This window comes from Cynocephalus volans, chromosome 5 (genome assembly GCF_027409185.1).
Source record: "Cynocephalus volans isolate mCynVol1 chromosome 5, mCynVol1.pri, whole genome shotgun sequence".
Lineage (NCBI taxonomy): Eukaryota > Metazoa > Chordata > Mammalia > Dermoptera > Cynocephalidae > Cynocephalus > Cynocephalus volans.
In genome coordinates this window covers 38,796,228-38,804,005 of record NC_084464.1, presented here as the reverse complement: position 1 = coordinate 38,804,005, position 7,778 = coordinate 38,796,228, and the positions used below count along the sequence as shown (strand labels likewise).

Genomic DNA, 7,778 nt, shown 5'->3' with positions numbered 1-7,778 from the left:
AATAAATGCAGGAAGAGAACCCCAATTTGGCATTAATTTCCCGAGGAAGAATTGCCTCTTGCTGGAGGGTCCCAGGGAAATTAACCACTTCGGGGCTTCTCACTGCTCGGAAGAGATGGACTTTGAGTAATCCTTTGCATCTCCGTCACCCAGGGGAAATGGGGTGACAAATCTGTGGGGGGTGAAGCAACACAAAGCAACAAGTAATAATTTCTAAAAGAAGGGACTGGAATAAGCAGATTCCAGTTTCTGCTGCTTTTTGTAAGCTTCATCTCTCTCACCACTTCTCAGGCTTGGAGGCTCCCTTCAGTCACCAGATCAGAAGCCCATCAGAAGGAACTTCATTAAATGGATCACGTGAAACACCTCACTTTGGTAAATACCCAATAGACTGCAGATTTAGGAGGGCAGCTCTCTTCTCGCCAACGTAGGGGAATGCAAGTTTCAAGAGAATTTAAGGGAAATAGTTACACTGGGTGAAGTTGAGCATATTTCTCAGAGGAGCTGGCAAATCCAGATTCCTAATCATTGATTAATATAACCTTCTGAAAATTAGATGATAAATCTGAGCAGGGCAATGCTCAATTTCTACTTAGTGTCATGGCCGTTTCTTCAGTACTACAGGGTGAAATTGCACAGAGAAGAATCCTTAACTCGTGGGCATTCTTATCCCTGTTCATCGGTGTCAGAGGAACCATGAATTCTGATTTTCCCCTAAATATCTTTCTTAGAGTGTTTTCTAGCAGAGAGGTTTTCTAACTTTCAGTTGAATTTCCAAGGGATGTGGTGCTAAACAAACACTAAAAACAAACCTACCCAGCGAGAAAATAATTAGCAAGAAGGAAAGGGAGAAAAAAAGCTATTTAAGCTGCTTTTGTGTGTTTGTTTTTGGTTGGTTGATTTGTTTCATATAATGAATAAAATGCACAGATGAATGAACACGAGTGGTGATTAATTCTAACTAATCAGAGTAAATCATAAACGCCTGGAAATGAAGGTGATATTGAAGGTGAGTCTTGAAGAGCACGTTTTCTAAAGGTGGCAAAGAGAGAGAGTGTCCCAGGCTGATGAAAGGGGTTGAGCAAACGTGAAGAGGCCGGTAGTGTCGAGAAGAGTGCTGAGGAATCCCTGTGGCTGGAGACGAGTGTGTAGGCACGTTAGTGGCTAATCAAGGAACATCCTTAAACCTGAGAAAAAAGTGATTATGAAGATTTCTCTTCTGGAGCCAAAGTAAATCAATCACAGGCTGAACAACAGGGAACTGGAGGAAATCCTGCAGGAACCGATCCCTACTGCATTCTCACACTGAGTGTCAGGACTTTACCTTAGGTCGCACTAACATCTTCTTGAGTGAAGATTACCCTTTATTTGTTTTTGTGAATTCAAGAGTCACAAAGAATCATTCTTTCTCCTTCCTTGGATGAGCCCTTATATTGTAGTATTTGCTGCATTGACCTGCCTGGATCTTCGACCTCAACTCAGCTCACTTCCCTCGATCTTGTTTTTATGCTCAGTCTCATTCCGGTTTGGGTATTAAGAAAGATGTATTTTCCTTCTCTTCCAACAAGTCATTTTGCCTCATAGATTGCTCTTGCTCTTTCTCATTTTAACTTGGCTGAGTTATTTATCCATACTTTGATTCTCAGTTTAAAGATTATTTTTTAATTAAAAATTTTTTGATCAAAATTAACCACACATTTGAAAACCTCAAGTGCTTCAAAAATATATGTATGCAAAAAACTGGTCCTCTTCCTCCTATCTTATTCCCCCCTGGTAGAGGCATAGATTTTCAGCCATTTGGCTTTTTGTTTGTGTTGCTTTTGTTTTTATCAGTATATCTCCAAATAACATGCTATGGCAGAGACGGCTAGTTGTTCATCAATTTTTTTTTCTACCAAGAAATGGAAATTTAGCTGAGCTCCTGGCCACCCATGAAAAGATTACAATGCACAACTTTACTTGACAGTAAGTGTGGTCAAGTGACCAATTTCTAAATAAAGGCATAAGAGAGAAAGTGTATGTAAATCTTCCAGGTTATGCCCATAAGAGGAAGGCATTTCTCTCTTCTACACTCCATTTCTCTCTTCCTACTGTATCTGCTTTCAGGAAAAGGCAACACAATAGGAATGAAAGAGTCAAGAAACAGAAAGAGATTGGACCCAGCAACATTGTAGCAAGGAGGAAGTCATGACATAGAAGACTAGAACCAACACCATGCAACCAAAGCATCACTCTGGCATTGATAACACCCTCAGACTGTCACATAAGATATCAGTAAATGTCTGCTCCTTTTAAGGTACAGTTCGTTTGGGTCTTTGTTACAAAGACAAAATTGTATTCTAACTAATGCATATGCTTTTATTGCTACTTTTTGAAAAATGTTTAGTGTTTCCCACTGTTTTCCTCACATACAGAAATAAGATTCACTTCTACTTCCTTGTCACTAACCTCTCAGTGACGCAGATGCAAAGATTACTCAGAGCCCAACTTCATGAAAGCAATGAGAGGCCTACAGGAACTACACCAAGTTAACTCCCACAAGAAAGGAGAGAATAGGTGCAGCACAGAGCTCAGGCTTGTCTCGTCTTTTATTGTAATGTCAAGACCTTGACTATGTAACAAACTTAGTATCAAAGGAAGTACAGAAAGGAGTGTGTGAACAGGACAGAAAACGATCTCAGTGTTCCCTACTATACAATCAGAACATATTTGTTGTTTTCAGCATGTGCTGTTTTTAACACATATAGTTCTGATCCTGTGCACTTAAGGCTTTTTTCCTTTGTACACTCCCTAGTCTAATCAAACCCCTGTGTTCCCACACTTCCTCACTTTAAACATTTCCACATACAGGCACTCTTCCTATAAAATTTTTCTTCCAAATACAATTATAATTATATAATTTTTATTGAATTAGCATTCTCTGTTTATATAATTATGATTGGCGAACATTATTCACTTACCTTTCATATTTTGTTTTATGAAAATAATTGATTTTTTAGAAATTATCACAAATAAGCATAAAAGTTTTGCCAAAAAAAGAAACTGGGCGATTTCTATACTTGACGTGCATCCTGTTGTCTTATTTTATCATCTTACGGTACATTTTCTTCCTCTGCCAGTGGTGTTGGATTCTTCACTTGCCATGTGTTTTTCTGTCTTAATAGGCTTTCTCATTTTGGTGGAGCACATTGTAAAGTAACTTCCTAAGAAAGAGTTTTTTGGAGATAAGAATTTTTCTAACACTTGCATGTTGAAAAATATCTTTTATACTCCTCTGACACTTGATTAAGTGTTTGGTTGTGTATGGAATGCTAGGCTGAGAAATAGTCTCTTTCAGGATGTTGAAATTTATTTCAAGATTTTGAAAGTCTTCCATTTTCTTCTAGCTTCCAGTATTGCTTTGAGAAGTACAAACTCATTCTAATTACTGATGCCACATTTGTAATTAGCTTTTATTTCTCTCTTTTAGCATGATTTCTTTGTCCTCAATATTCAGAAATGTCTGAAAGATATATCATAGTGTAATTTAGTTTTTATTCATTGTTCTGGGAACTCTATTGTGTCATTAAATCATGTATCTCAGTTTGGGAAATTAGTTTGTTCTGTTGTTGATTTTTCTCACTTCTGTCTTCAGGGTTCTTTCTTCTTTCTTTTTTTCTCTGAAACTCCCTTTACTTGGGTTTTAAACCTCTAGGATGCTTCCTCTACTTCATTTATTTGTTTTTACTATTATCTCCTATTTAAATTCTATTTATTTTTTTAGTTAATCAATTTTATTTTTTAAGGCAATTTTAGGCTTACAGAAAAACTGATGGGAAAATATAAAGAGTTCCCATATACCCCCATCTCTCTCCCAGGGCTTCCCCTATTATTTACAGCTTATTTTATTGTAGTATATTTGTTACAACTGATTAACCAATATTAATATATTAATATTAACCATAATTTGTAGTTTAAATTAGGGTTTACTTTTGGTATTGTACCTTCTACGGGTTTTGTCAAGTGTATAATGACATGTGTCCGTCATTACTGTATCATACAGAATAGTTCCACTGTCCTAAAAATTCCCTGTTCTTCAGCTCTTCATTACTCCCTCCCTGTCCCCTGGCAATCACTGATCTATTACCGCTTTCATAGTTTCATCATTTCTATAATGTCATTATACATACATAATGTAATTATGCATAGAGCATGTAGCCTTTTCAGTCAGATTGACTTCTTTCACTTAGCAATGTGCTTTTAAGATTTCTCCATTTCTTTTCGTGGCTTGATAGGTCATTTCTTTTTATCACCAAATAACATTCCATTTTAGCACAGTTTGTTTATCCATTAGTCTATTGAAGTACATCTTTGTTGCTTCCACGTGTTGGCAATTGTGAATAAAGCTGTTATAAACATTTGTGTGCAGATTATTATGCGAACAATAGGGTTTCAACTTTGGAGGTATATATCAAGGAGCACAATAGCTGAAGTTTTCCTTTATATTTTTACTCCACATTCTGGTAGATGTCCTTCACATTTAATTTCAATTATTCTATTAAAGTTTCCTTTCTACTGTTACAATTTTAATTTCAAGAGACTTCTGTACTTAGAGTTACCCGTTTGTACAACCTTCTCTTTTTTAAAGTAGATATAATGGCTTTCCTGAGTTTTCTTCTCTCTAATATTTTCTTTTCTTCTTTTTAGTTCATTTTTATTTCTGTCTCTCATATTTCTTCATATGTCCAGTGATTTTTGATTGCTTGTTCATAATTATAATTAGGCCCCCAAAATAGCTGATAACTGAAACTTCGAGTCCCATTTATTGACTTGGCTTCATTTTAGAATGATCTGCTTGTGCCGTTTACCATCAGACACTTATATGCCAAAAATCTTTAATTAATTCCTTTTAAGATAGTAAAATCCCTTGAAGAAGGATGATTTAATCCCTTGCCTACCTGGCCTAAAACTGACTTCCCGAATTTTGAGAAAATTCTTAAATGACCAGAGGCTGAAAGAAGTTCCTTTTGATTTTAAACTTAATGAATGATATCATCTACTTCAAGTTACAAAATTATATTGTTGCAAGTAAATTATAAATTTATATTTTACATATATAAAGAGACAATTATACCCCATCTCTGATTAGGGACCTACATCTTCATATGCAACGGGCCCTCAAAATTGGAAAGAAAAAGGAGAAGGTAAAAAGACCCACACCCTTTCAGAATACCAAAATGAGCAGGGCAAGTTGAGCCCTGGTGGCGCCCACAAAGCAAAGAAGAAATTGGTGGAGGGAGTAGAGGTGGTCCATGTTAAGTCTTGGCCACAAAAACAAACAACATGGTTATTCTGAGGAAATACCTTAATTTAGCTAGCGTGAGCAAAATAACTAGATTGCTATCTTCCTCTTCATTTTTTTTTTTTTTTTCCTATTTCAAATTCCAGTGTTAATTAATTCACCTGAAGGTTTTCAGCGACTCCAAAGTGAAAGCATTTCCTGGGTCAGAGGAGAAAGTACCCACAAGTTTACAGGGATGGGATAGGAAAGACTTTGATTTTTCCAAGTGGAGGAACCTTGGTCTGAAATATTCTCTGGAGTCTATAGGTATGCCTTGGTGCCTCGATGGGAATTCCGTACTTTCTCATAGAATGCATAACTGTAAATATTTAGTTACTTGTGATATGAAGTTCCATAGAAATAAGACCATGTTTTTTTCCTTATCCATCACTGCATTCCTAGCATCCATCATTGAGCTGGACACGCAGTATTCATTGTATATTCATTCTCTGTACGAATAAATGGATATACTCTAACCAGGAAAGGCAGCTGTATGGCGAAACGCAGAGGCAGAAAAAAGACAGGAATCTCACATCTTAACAGTCGACCTCATCAGAAACGGTGGCAACAGCAGCACCTGAGGTGACTCACTTTCCAGTGTGATGGGAGGAGTAAACGCTGAGTCAGAGAATGATCAGCGAAGTGGAAACTAAAGCAGTCTTCCCTAGGAGGGGCAGGACCACGACCTGCTGACCCGCTGACTGCAATTCACGCCCCCGCCCTCGGCCAGGCGCGCACACGCACGCACGCGCGCACAGACAGTTCAGGGCCTTCGGCTTGAGAAGGAATTGACTGGAGAATTGGAACAGCGCCCGCGCATCTGTAACAACGTTCTGATGCCTGCCCCGGTAGGATGGCCCGGATTAGGTATTGGTCTGCTCCCAAGAAAGTCCCATTGTTCACCTTTCTTGACATCCTGTTGTGAGAAAATGAAGCGGGCTCGTCCGGGATTTGAACCCGGGACCTCTCACACCCGAAGCGAGAATCATACCCCTAGACCAACGAGCCACCTGTAGAATAATGTTTCCTATGTTTTATATAATAATAATGCTCAATTATAGTTTTTATTCTACAAGGAATTTGTTCCCAAATAAGATTTAAACCCTGCAAATCATTTCCATTCATGAAACAGTTGGGAGAGCCTTTCCGTGAATGGTCTCTCGGTAGCTTAAATTACCTTGCTGTCACTCAGTTGAAGACTGGAACCTGCAGGAAAATTTTTCCTTTGTTCTATTTTGCTAAACTACTCCAAGTAATTTAACTCAATTTTATTTAGCTTTTAATTAAACTCTCTTTAAAAAATTAGAGTTCTGAATTTTCTTATCTCACTTCTATCGTTTTTAGAAGTTGGATATAACTACTACTGAGGGGTTCCTAGACTATTTGCTCTAAAAAGGTTTCTCAGAACAAATATTCCTAATCTTACCAAAGTTCCACTGATAAAAGTTAAATTTCTTAACATTAATTTTTCAGGAGCACCAAAAAGTTAGTATTCAATTAATTTACTGACTTCTTCCTACATAAAAAGGAAGTTACCAAAACTCAAGGAAAGTTTTCACAACAGGCCATTAGCTCATATATCTAAACCACATTTTCAATTCATGTTAAGATGTATGTATTGAATTAATACATATTTTTAATTTCATTTTGCTGTACTGAGTTTGATGCTTTCAAAATTAAAATAGTTCTCCTTATTCAGCTCATTCTTTCAATTGTTCGATAATTACTCAGAATGCCTGTTTATTTATTTACCAAAAATGGAATTCTTTTGCAAGGACAGATAAAAATAATGATTTTCTTGAATATAGGAGAAGAGAAATCAATCCTTTCTGAAGCGGACAGTAGATTTAAACTAATGTTCAATTGAGTTTTGACATGGATTTACTGGGTGGATCCAAATACTCATAATGATGGGGTAACTAGACATTCCTTTTTCTATCTCCTGACCACTTTTCTAATGCTAGAATAGCAAGATCCAACTTTTAGCTTTGTACCTTAAAAGTTTAAAAAATCTCGACTGTTTCCTCTGAAACATGCATCTAAGACTAGTAATAATTCCTAACTGCCTTCAAACTCAGTGGTACCTATGATTCAGACTTAGCATTCCACTTCCATGAAAACATGTTCTGCTCAAGAAATAGCATCTTCTGTTCATGTACATAAATGGGGCCCTGACACAGGACTATACTAAGACTTTAAATCGAAGGATAAATACTTCACTGTGGAAAAGAATTATTCAGTCTGAACCCAAAGATTTTCCAAAGAATCAGTCCCTGGATACACAATTTAGAGCACTTCCCTTCATCTTGAAATCAACTGAAAATATAAGTTTATTTCAATTTCTGAACTCAACAAAATGGTCTTGGGACACACACTTCACAGAGTCACCTAAGCTCTCAACCCCAAACTCTTATTTTCTCTTCATTTCCATAGTGTAATACACTTTTTCCTTTCTTAA

The 7,778-nt window shown here is 36.9% G+C and overlaps 1 non-coding gene across 1 annotated transcript; it reads right to left on the bottom strand.

The window, feature by feature from the left end:
- Positions 1-6,256: 6,256 nt before the first annotated feature.
- Positions 6,257-6,328, bottom strand: TRNAP-CGG (transfer RNA proline (anticodon CGG)). The gene has a single exon. It is a non-coding gene; the product is annotated as a tRNA-Pro (tRNA).
- Between the last annotated feature and the right edge of the window lie 1,450 nt (positions 6,329-7,778).